The 12,619-nt window shown below is 43.4% G+C and overlaps 1 protein-coding gene across 1 annotated transcript in view; it reads right to left on the reverse strand.

The window, feature by feature from the left end:
* The window catches only part of LOC124606401 (putative mediator of RNA polymerase II transcription subunit 12), a 509,903-nt gene extending 497,750 nt beyond the window's left edge, over positions 1 to 12,153 (reverse strand). The window contains exon 1 of the mRNA XM_047138381.1: positions 12,047 to 12,153. The gene's annotated coding sequence lies outside the window, so the exon portion shown is untranslated. The remainder of the gene's footprint in view (positions 1 to 12,046) is intronic.
* Positions 12,154 to 12,619: the final 466 nt, after the last annotated feature.

A 12,619-nucleotide genomic window follows, 5' to 3' on the forward strand; every position in this document is an offset into this window, starting at 1 on the left:
TGAGAAACTAGTATACTAATGAAACCAATCACAGCATCCTGAGTCCCTTGGGACTGCTGTGATGGTATCAGGCTTCCCAAAGTAAGCTTCCTTGTCTTACCAGCGTTCGACTTTTTCAAGTCATTCCACGGTGGTGTCAGGAGCAAGGTGTCAGGGTGCCATATCTATTTGTCCTTCTGCTTTTGCCCTACTTATATGATCTCCAGCTATTACTTGCGCATGAGCGATGACCAGTTCCATCAGGAAAAAGGTGATGTGTACAGGATCTACCTTGGAAGAATTATTAACCATTTCCCGTATACCGAAGATAAAATAACATTATTATTAGCGTTGTGCACTGAGTCAGATTCGACTGTAAGTACTGTAATATTTAACGTAGCAGTCAGTTTTAAAATTACACTTAGAAAATTCTCATATAAATATTGTGATAGCTCAGAGGCAACGTTAACGTTAAACAACCAGGAAATAAACTACGCAGCTGCGAGGTAGCACATAGAAATTCCATTCCAAGCTCACATACGGCAACCTCTTCTTGTTGCTTTGCTTCCTCTCGGTCTTAAGCTCACATACGGCAACCTCTTCTTGTTGCTTTGCTTCCTCTCGGTCTTAAGTTTTTCTTCGCTTTTATTTAGAGAGTACCGTCAGCAGCTATATTTTAATCGTTACTACACTCCTGGAAATTGAAATAAGAACATCGTGAATTCATTGTCCCAGGAAGGGGAAACTTTATTGACACATTCCTGGGGTCAGATACATCACATGATCACACTGACAGAACCACAGGCACATAGACACAGGCAACAGAGCATGCACAATGTCGGCACTAGTACAGTGTATATCCACCTTTCGCAGCAATGCAGGCTGCTATTCTCCCATGGAGACGATCGTAGAGATGCTGGATGTAGTCCTGTGGAATGGCTTGCCATGTCATTTCCACCTGGCGCCTCAGTTGGACCAGCGTTCGTGCTGGACGTGCAGACCGCGTGAGACGACGCTTCATCCAGTCCCAAACATGCTCAATGGGGGACAGATCCGGAGATCTTGCTGGCCAGGGTAGTTGACTTACACCTTCTAGAGCACGTTGGGTGGCACGGGATACATGCGGACGTGCATTGTCCTGTTGGAACAGCAAGTTCCCTTGCCGGCCTAGGAATGGTAGAACGATGGGTTCGATGACGGTTTGGATGTACCGTGCACTATTCAGTGTCCCCTCGACGATCACCAGTGGTGTACGGCCAGTGGAGGAGATCACTCCCCACACCATGATGCCGGGTGTTGGCCCTGTGTGCCTCGGTCGTATGCAGTCCTGATTGTGGCGCTCACCTGCACGGCGCCAAACACGCATACGACCATCATTGGCACCAAGGCAGAAGCGACTCTCATCGCTGAAGACGACACGTCTCCATTCGTCCCTCCATTCACGCCTGAAGCGACACCACTGCAGGCGGGCTGCACGATGTTGGGGCGTGAGCGGAAGACGGCCTAACGGTGTGCGGGACCGTAGCCCAGCTTCATGGAGACGGTTGCGAATGGTCCTCGCCGATACCCCAGGAGCAACAGTGTCCCTAATTTGCTGGGAAGTGGCGGTGCGGCCCCTACGGCACTGCGTAGGATCCTACGGTCCTGGCGTGCATCCGTGCGTCGCTGCGGTCCGGTCCCAGGTCGACGGGCACGTGCACCTTCCGCCGACCACTGACGACAACATCGATGTACTGTGGAGACCTCACGCCCCACGTGTTGAGCAATTCGGCGGTACGTCCACCCGGCCTCCTGCATGCCCACTATACGCCCTCGCTCAAAGTCCGTCAACTGCACATACGGTTCACGTCCACGCTGTCGCGGCATGCTACCAGTGTTAAAGACTGCGATGGAGCTCCGTATGCCACGGCAAACTGGCTGACACTGACGGCGGCGGTGCACAAATGCTGCGCAGCTAGCGCCATTCGACGGCCAACACGGCGGTTCCTGGTGTGTCCGCTGTGCCGTGCGTGTGATCATTGCTTGTACAGCCCTCTCGCAGTGTCCGGAGCAAGTATGGTGCGTCTGACACACCGGTGTCAATGTGTTCTTTTTTCCATTTCCAGGAGTGTATTAGATGATATTTTTCATCCCTTTGGTTTTTATAAAATGAATGACGTATTCGAGTTGTTACTGTCCGCATTTTTTGATCCTTGTTTCACATTCTCAACTGCTTCTCTTTTCACGTTACCAGAAGCTAGAATCAAACTTACAGTTCAGTCATTCACCTTTTTTAATTTTCTTCACGACTTTTAAGTCCTACCTTTCGAACAGTTTACTTTTTTGGTAAGAAGCTGTATGTTACAGAATATGAAATTTCTTTATGGATTTTACCGTTTTGTAATGAGTGTTTTGTTTTCTTGCCATGTATGTTATTATACGTTAGAGATAAATGCTAATGAAAGCATTCACAAAGAAAACTATTCAAAGTATATAATATTAAAATGAATGTTATGTCGTCATAATCTGGTGATGTTAACAAAGCGAATCACTTCAGATGAATGAATTAGTTTGCAGTTCACTTATGGCAGAAAAACAAAAATAGCTACGACAACAATTAAACAGAAGCCACCCAAACAGGAGAGCCATCCAAATAATTTCAAGTGTTCTTTATTTACGTTGTTTGAGTTGCAGATAGTACAACTATAGATGTTTGTAACTACGTTGTAGACCCAAATCATAGTTACAGAAATGCGAATAAACTCATTGGCCTTTATTTTTAGGTATTTCACCTTCCAGTCGAGGCGATGGCAGCCGGCGTCTTGGAGGTGCAAGCTTCCACAGTGTTCGCCAGCTCAAGAAAGACATCAGGTGAGTAAAACGTATTCTGCCTATCGCTAGTCTAATGGACAATTGGCAACAGTGTAGAATACGTTTGGCAACTATGTCACTATAGATTCACTTACTGGAGTGGTTGAGAATTACCTTGGTAAATTCACTTGATATTTTCTTGTCATTTAGATTAAATATTCTTAATCATTTTCATTTGAGGGACGGCACAAAGCTATCAGATCTATGTGTTTGAATCCAGGAAGCTGTTGGCAACAGAAAATGCAGCTTACTTTGCCATTTACGTTGCCGTTTTGTTGCTACCTTGATTCTCTACCCTGTAGATCTAAAGATGAAAAACTTGCAGAATTCCACACTTCTTAATCATGCTTATTCTGCCTCTGCCAATTGTACTGACTTAATTGTGGCAATGAATGATCTGTTAGCTGGATTTTGTTATACGTATACGTAATACGTATATCTAATCCTACTGCTGGATTTGCGTACTTTCGCGGTAGTTCTTCCTGTAACACTGCTTCAGTATGACTGTGGGCTGAACATAGACACAGACAGTTTCGAAGCCAAAACCGCGTGTTATTCTGATAATTGGTGACAATTTAGGATATTTATTTCTTAAAAATACCTTTGTCGTAATGTTATCATGATACGTTGTCTACATCTACATGGACATCTACATCTACATCTACATGGATACTCTGCAAATCACATTTAAGTGCCTGGCAGAGGGTTCATCGAACCACCTTCACAATTCTCTATTATTCCAATCTCGTACAGCGCGCGGAAAGAATGAACACCTACTTCTTTCCGTACGATCTCCAATTTCCCTTATTTTATCGCGGTGATCGTTCCTCCCTATGTAGGTCGAGTCAATAAAATATTTTCTCATTAGGACGAGAAAGCTAGTTATTGGAATTTCGTGATAAGATTCAATCGCAACGAAATGATGTCCAGCCCAAATCCTGTATCATTTCTGTGACACTCTCTCCCATATTTCGCGATAATACAAAACGTGCTGCCTTTCTTTGAACTTTTTCGATTTACTCCGTCAGTTGTATCTGGTAAGTATCCCACACCGCGCAGGGTAGGCAGTCCTTAGTAGGTCTGTTACATTTTCTAAGTGTCCTACCAATAAAACGCAGCCTTTGGTTAGCTTTCCCCACAACATTTTCTGTGTATTCTTTTCAATTTAAGTTGTTCGTAATTGTGATACCTAGGTATTTAGTTGAATTTACGGCTTTTAGATTACACTGATTTATCCTGTAACCTAAGTTAAACGAATTCCTTCCAGCGCTCATGTGGATGACCTCACACTTTTCGTTATTTACGGTCAACTGCCAATTTTCACACCATTCAGATATCTTTTCTAAATCTTTTTGCAATTTGTTTTGATCTTCTGATGAGTTTATTAGTCGATAAACGACAGCGTCATCTGCAAACAATCGAAGACGGTTGCTCAGATTGTCTCCCAAATCGTTTATATAGATAAGGAACAGCAAAGGGCCTATAACACTGCCTTGGGGAACGCCAGAAATCACTTCTGTTTTACTCGATGACTTTCCGTGAATTACTACGAACTGTGACCCCTCTGACAGGAAATCACAAATCCAGTCACATAACTGAGACCGTATTCCATAAGCACGCAATTTCACTATGAGCCGCTTGTGTGGTACAGTGTCAAAAGCTTTCCGGAAATCCAGAAATACGGAATCGATCTGAAATCCCTTGTCAACAGCACTCAGCACTTCATGTGAATAAAGAGCTAGTTGTGGTTCACAGGAACGATGTTTTCTAAACCCATGTTGACTGTGTGTCAATACACGGATTTCTCTGAGGTAATTCGTAATGTTCGAATACAATATATGTTCCAGAATCCTACTGCATATCGGCGTTAACGAAATGGGCCTGTAATTTAGTGGATTACTCCTACTACCTTTCTTGAATACTGGTGTGACCTATGCAGCTTTACAGTCTTTGGGTACGGATCTTTCGTCGAGCGAACGGTTGTATATGATTGTTAAGTATGGATCTAATGCATCAGCATACTCCGAAAGGAACCTAACTGGTATACAGTCTGGACCAGGAGACTTGCTTTTACTAAGTGATTTAAGTTGTTTCACTAGTCAGAGGATATTTACTTCTACGTTACTCATTTTGGCAGCTGTTCTCGAATCGAATTCTGGAATATTTACTTCGTCTTCTTTTGTGAAGGCATTTCGGAGGGCTGTGTTTAGTAACTCTGCTTTGACAGCACTGTCTTCGATAGTATCTCCATTGCTATCGCGCAGAGAAGGCATTGATTGTTTCTTGCCGCTAACATACTTCACATACTACAAGAATCTCTTTGGATTTTCTGCCAGGTTTCGAGACAAAGTTTAGTTGTGGAAACTGCTACAAGCATCTCGCATTGAAGTCCGCGCTAAATTTCGAGCTTCTGTTAAGATTCGCTTATTTTGGAGATTTTGCATTCCTTTGAATTTGGCATACTTTTTCCGTTGTTTTTGCAACTGTGTTCTGACCCGTTTTCTGTTCGAAGGGGGATCAGCTCCTTCGCTTGATAATTTATTCGTTATAAATATCTCAATTGCTGTCGACACTATTTCTTTGAATTCAAGCCATATCTGGTCTACATTCACATTGTTTATTTGGAAAGAGTAGAGATTGTCTCTTTGGAAGGCGTCAACTTTTAGCTGCTTTTTTGAATAGATACATTTTTCGTTTATTTTTGGAGGATTTGGGGGTCACAATATTCATTCTCGCTACGACAACCTTGTTTTGGTTAGTCCCTGTATCCGTTTTGATGCTCGTTGTTAGCTCAGGGTTATTTGTTGTTAAGAGGTCCAGTGTGTTTTCACAACCCTTCACTAGTCGCGTAGGCTCATGAACTAACTGCTTGGAATAATTTCTTTTAGCACGATTTCAGATTATGTTGTATGTGTACCTCCGGATTACACATGTATTTCCGCCAACGTATCGAGGGTAAATTAAAGTTGCCACCAACTATAATTATATGAGTTGCGGACGTGCTTGGAATCAAATCCAAGTTTTCTTTGAACATTCCAGCAATTGAATCATCTGAGTTGGGAAGTCGGTAAAAGGATCCAATTATTATTTTATTCCGGTTGCCAACAATGACCTCTGCCCATACTAACTCACAGGAAGTATCTACTTCAATTTCGCGACAAGTCAAACTACTTCTAACAGCAACAAACACGCCACCGCCAACCGTGTTCAGCCTATCCTTTATGCATTTGTATCAACACCGTGCATACTGGATAGCGTTTTTTCTTTAGTGTATTAAACACAGCAGATAAACATAGAAGATAAATTAATTAGGAGCAGTATAGTCTCTCGCATTATTTAAAATAGCCTGATAAGCTTGGATAGGTTTTCTACTTTACGGCGGTAGATCATATGTTGGTACCACTTCTTCTCCTTGGTCGTCAAGCTGCATTACATACAGTAAAGTTGTGCAGTTCAGTATAATGATTAGTCGAAGAATCTCTCGTAAACTGTTGTGGAGTGAACGCAGCTGGTTTAAGATAGATTTTTGCCAGAAACATCCTATAGAATAAAGTAAAGGCATTTTTATGGCTTGCCGGGGTTTGCTTGTTCTTTTCCAAGATAAGCAACGTTTCAACTTGGTGACTGGCCACAAGTCGTGGTCAGTCACTGGGGTACGAGTCGGCCGTTGGCTGGTGAAGCCTGTGCGGTGGACTTGCCTCCAAATAGTCCTAGAAGAAATACTTCCCTGATGCCCCCCACTCAAATCGGCGGTGTGCTGACTCACAGCAAACCTTCGATAGCCCTGCATGTCCCGTCGGAGACGACAGGACGTCTGTTAAACAAACACTTGTGGTCTTCTTGTGTAGTGGTTTGTATGTGTGGGGAACATTGTTCCTGCGATATTCAAGATCCATCCTAGACTCTGTTGATATTTTAAAATCGAATTCTTGTTACTCTCCGATATGCTATCACCCATCTCCCGTACTGATTACATTAGTGTTTTAAACCTGAATAAATATACAATGTGAAGCAGAACTCTACCAAAAATCTTTCAAAGGTAGTAGTATGGATCAAAACAAGAAGAAAAGTCTAGTACACATTGGCAATGAGCACTTGTTCAGTCTTGATGTTGTGAAACACATCTCTTCACTGCAAGATCTCTGGTTTCCATATTTTGGAAGGAGGTAGCATGGACAAAACAAGATAAAAATGTACAGTAAATACGGGCTTTGCGTACCTTAGGAGCTTGTTCAGTAGAAGAGACGTGTTTCACACTACTGAAGTGCTCATAGCCATGAATTTTAGAACTGATGTTTAGCGGGCATTTTTATCTTCTTTTGGTCCATACTACCACCTTTGAAAGCTTTTCAGTGGAGTTCTGGTTCATCCTGTGTAATAAAATCGATCTTCGACATTGCTCAGCATATATTTAATTGAAGAGACCTCTGGAGAAAAGAGAAGAGCTCAGATGGCAAGACAATTCTAAGCAAAGAAGGCGAAGATGAAACGTGAAGGGAATGTACAAATGGTCTATATAAGGGAAATGAACTAGTACACAATATAATATAGAAAGCGAATAGGAAGTAGGTGAAGACGACATAGAAGATATCATATTCTGACAACAATTTCACAAATCACTGAAAGTTGAGAAAAATAGATAACATCCATTCAGAATTATTGGAATCCTTGGGATCATATATCATGACGAAACTGTTCCACTTGATATGCAAGATACAAGACATGTTTTTTAAGTAAGAGGCATTCTGAAATAAAAATAAAACTAGTAGACTATTCTTAGCAACTTTATTTTTACATAAAAGCCTGTACTTTACTTTTCTACATACTTTCCACCAACATAAAAGCACTTACCGTATCGTACAGCCAGCTTTGAATACCATCCTCGTAGAAATCTTCCACATGAGCATAACTGTCGATAATTTAAACGTACGGTAACATTTTCATAAAGCACACTTCTTGATAACAAAGGAAACTCATCACATAACGTCGAAATTGTAAAGCATGTGACCTCTCTCAGTAACGATACAGGCCGCCCACTTCGTTCCTCATCATGCACATTGGTATGGCCATCTCTGAGAGTTCTTGCCCATTTCCGTACCATCCGATCCCTCGCAAGTGTCAAGAAACATGTTTCATTCAATTGTTGCAGAACGTTTAAATTATCGAAAGTTACGGGCAGGCGGCAGATTTTTACGAGGACGGTGTTGAAAGCTAGTTGCCTTAATATTGGTGGAAATTGTATAGGAAATGAGATTAAAGTACAGGCTTTCATGCAAAAATAAAACTTCTAAGAAAAGTCTACTTATTTTATTTTTATTTCGAAATGTTATTTACTTAAAAAGCTCGCCTCGTATATAATACAGGAAAAAATCCATCAAACTTAAAGAAGAATGTAATAATTCCAATTCCACAGAAGGCAGCAGTTTATTAAGATATGATTGCAAAATACGGACATGAGTTATTTGCGGAGGAATGGGATAAATGACACAAGCAGACGTCAGAAAAGCTCCGGAGAAACCATGTAAAACGCAAAACAATACTGATACAATGGCTTTTCTTAGAAGACAGGTTAATGAAGAGCAGACATACGTCGACATCAGAAGTTTTAGAGAAATGACACTGTTGATTAAAAGACATTCTTTGAAGTTCTAAATCTATTACGTATAAACTGTATTGAGCGAAGGGTTAATTATGATTTGTACGGAAAGTAGACTGTAGTTGTAAGAGCCAAATGACATAACACAGAAGCAGTAATTGAGAAACGAGTGGGAAAGGACTGTAGCCTTGTTGCATGCTGAGAAAGCTGTGAAGGCAACCAAGGAGAAACGTGGGAATGTTATCACACTTCAGCGAGACGAAATTAACATCGTAATTCTCTCAGAGACCTTAAAGGACTTGGAAGAACTGAATGGATTGTGCCTTGAAAAAAAGCTTATAAAGTGAACATAAATCAAAGTAAATTAGTGTAATTAAATCAGGCAATACCGAGGGAATTAGATAAATATATGAACTGAAAAGCAGTAGTTGAGCTTTGCTTTTAGGCAGCAAAATAACAGACAACTACGGAAGTAAAGACGATATACAATTCAAATTCACAATAGCAAGAAAGGCGACTGTCAAAAAAAAAAAAAAAAAAAAAAAAAAACAACTATTGTCATCGAATATAAATTTAAATAATTTAAATGTTAGAAAGTTTTCTCTGAACTTACACTATGTGGTCAAAAGTTTCCGGACACCTGGCTGAAAATGACTTACAAGTTTGTGGCGCCCTCTATCGGTAATGAAGGAATTCAATATGGTGTTGTGTTAACAGCTTTCACTCTCCCAGACATACGTTCAATTCAGTGCAGGAAAGTTTCTTGGGGAATGGCAGCCCATTCTTCACGAAGTGCTGCACTGAAGAGAGGTATCGATGTCGGACGGTGAGGCCTGGCACGAGGTCGGCGTTGCAAAACATCCAAAAGGTGTTCTATAGGATTCAGGTTAGGACTCTGTGCAGGCCAGTCCATTACAGGGATGTTTTTGTCGTGTAAACATTTCGCCACAGGCTGTTCATTATGAACAGGTGCTCGATCGTGTTGAAAGATGCAATCGGCATCCCCGAACTGCTCTTCAACATTGGGAAGCAAAAAGGTGCTTAAAACATCAGTGTAGGCCTGTGCTGTGATAGTGCCATGTAAAACAAAAGGGGGTGCAAGCCCCCTCCATTAAAAACATGACCACAAAATAACATCACCGCCTCCGAATTTGACTGATGGCACTACACACGCTGGCAGATGGCGTTCACCGGGCATTCGCCATACCCACACCCTACCATTGGATCGCCACATTGTGTACCATGATTCGTCACTCCACACAACGTTTTTATACTGTTCAATCGTCCAATGTCTTCGCTCCTTACACCATGCAAGGCGTCGTTTGGCATTTACTGGCGTGATGTGTGGCTTATGAGCAGCCGCTCGACCATGAAATCCAAGTTTTCTCACCTCCCACCCAACTGTCATAGTAGTTGCAGTAGATCCTGATGCAGTTTGGAATTCCTGTGTGATGGTTTGGATAGATGTCTGCCTATTACACATTACAGCCGTCTTCAACTGTCGGTGGTCTCTGTCAGTCAACAGACGAGGTAGGCCTGTACGCTTTTGTGCTGTACGTGTTCCTTCACGTTTACACTTCACTATCATATCGGAAGCAGTGGACCTAGGGATGTTTAGGAGTGTGGAAATCTCGCGTACAGACGTATGACACAGGTGACTCTCAATCACCTAACCGCGTTCGAAGTCCGTGAGTTGCGCGGAGCGCCCCATTCTGCTCTAAAAATGGCTCTGAGCACTATGGGACTCAACTGCTATGGTCATAAGTCCCCTAGAACTTAGAACTACTTAAACCTAACTAACCTAAGGACAGCACACACATCCATGCCCGAGGCAGGATTCGAACCTGCGACCGCAGCAGTCGCACGGTTCCGGACTGCGCGCCTAGAACCGCGAGACCACCGCGGCCGGCCATTCTGCTCTCTCACGATGTCTAATGATTACTGAGGTCGCTGATATGGAGTACCTGGCAGTAGGTATCAGCACAATGCACCTAATATGAAAAACGTGTGTTTTTGGGGGTTCCGGATACTTTTGATCCCATAGTGTATTTGTTTGGACAGTAGCCTTGAACCTAAGTGTGAAACCTAGATGATAAGCAGTTCAGTCGAGAAAAAAGTAGAAGCCTTTGACATGTGGTGCTGAAGATTAGATAACTAGTAAGAAGGTACTCTATCGAACGGGATGAAAGAGAAATTTATGACACCACTTCAATGAAAGAAGGGATCGGTTGTAGGACACATTTTGAGACGTGAAGAAGGAATGCCTATTTCACTACGGAGGGAAATGTGTGTGTGGCGGGGGGGGGGGGGGCGAGTGTGGAATGGGGGGGGGCGGCAGAGAGGAGAGGCCGGGGGGGGGGGGAGTAAAAATTGTAGAGGGAGACCAAGGTTGGAATACAATAAATAGATTCAAAAGGCTGTGGGCTGTAGCAATACACGCTTGTATAAGATTCATTGGGCGTTGAGTGTCGCATCCACCAGTCTTCGGACTGAAGATCAAAGTGGAACACATCTTGAAAAATTTTCAGACTCCACAGTAAAGCGAACTGTGGCCCAGTGCCTTGTTAATGAAGAAAATTACGAGTATATCGCCTGTAGTGCCGAACTGGAACTGTGCAACTGCACTTGCCTTGCACTTGTTTACAGAGCAGTGAGGCGTGAGTATGAGTTATTAGCAGTTGTGTTGAGACACTAATACATGATAATCATCGCTAAATAGCTAATCAGTCGTCCAAGAAGCGAACCTCGAAAGAGCTTTCTTGTCTTTCTGCCCGCTGTGTTACCGAGGGTTACTGCATGCCAGTGCTATATCGCTCCCCTCGGGGGTAGCTGCTTCGAATCCCCATAACGGATGAAATTATCATCACCAAACGTTTGCCAGCAAGAAGAGCAGAAGTAGCGGCGAGTAGCTCTCAATCACTACATTGTGCTGTTCCACAGCAGAGTAATTTATTTGTAGATGTTTAAATTTTGTGAAGTTGTACCAGGCGAGCTCAGTACATGGACGGGCCGGTCAGCCAATCGGATTGTCAACAAGACGTACCGCAGATGAAAAGGACGTCATTGCACGAACCGAGTATTGCCATACAACCTCCGAGCAAGGAAAGCAGAAACGTAAGCGTCGCAGTGTTACGTAACAAGGTGGTGTGAAATAACACTTCGTAACTTCAGGGCCAGAGCGAACGTCAAACGTAGGCTGAAAGATCCGAGGTCGGCGACCCAGAATAATTACTGAATAACAAAAGCGAGGGAAGGATCACTGACGGATCTGATAAACGAGAGCAAATGGGTTGTTTGCAGTTCAAAGACACATTCGATCATGCTGCCACTCTGTCTGTGCCACTAGCACCAGAGCGATGAGGCTCTATTGAGTTCCAGTAGGACCACAACAAGGTGATCGATGGCGTTGCTGCCTACTGCGACATCCCGGATGAGGGGAAAATGGTGAAATCGCAGATAATCTGTAAGCTCTCATCTACACTCAGACCAGGTGTGGCGCGTTCACGCTACACCCTGGCCGACTCGTGAACATCTGCTGCAGACTTGGTCGCTTCGTGGTGGATGACCAGGGCCTAGTCTTCACGACATTCCAAATCTCGGACGACAGTAGACTGTCCTCACCTGAGTGCGTGACGTGCGGTCTTCGAGAGTGCTGACGTGGGAGCCGCACTGCACTGCAGAATGTCTGGGCAGGCTTCTAACGCACGCTGCCACCAACACAACACTCGGCCGTGGCTAAGTGATCTGTAGGTTGGCGTCACATCTTGCTAACCGGGGCCCTGCACGAACTTGTGACGTCACACTAGTCGGCTTGTCCTCCACACTTAGCGAACGCTCGGTTCCGTGCAGTGCCCATGGGAAATCAGTATTTAATTGAAAATATACCCACTAAAGTTCTTAATTTTGTCGTGTGCTGTAGAGAAATTGCATGCATTGAAACACGCAGCCAAGAATTATAAAACAGGTCTGAAATAATTACTAGCTTCCCACCGAAGACGGCTGCTGGCATTAGTAAGACCTGCAGTGTCACGTGCTGTGACGTACGTGCCATGGCGTCTTTTTCGTGGGCACTTACGCCCGTCTGCCAACCGCAGCCCTTAGGCACTTTATAATTCGGTAAACTCGGTACGAGAAATAAATGTTATTGCATGTACCACGGTCCCACTAAGCCTCCAGGCGTAAAATGGACCACTC

This window comes from Schistocerca americana, chromosome 3, assembly GCF_021461395.2.
Source record: "Schistocerca americana isolate TAMUIC-IGC-003095 chromosome 3, iqSchAmer2.1, whole genome shotgun sequence".
NCBI classification, from domain to species: Eukaryota; Metazoa; Arthropoda; class Insecta; order Orthoptera; family Acrididae; genus Schistocerca; species Schistocerca americana.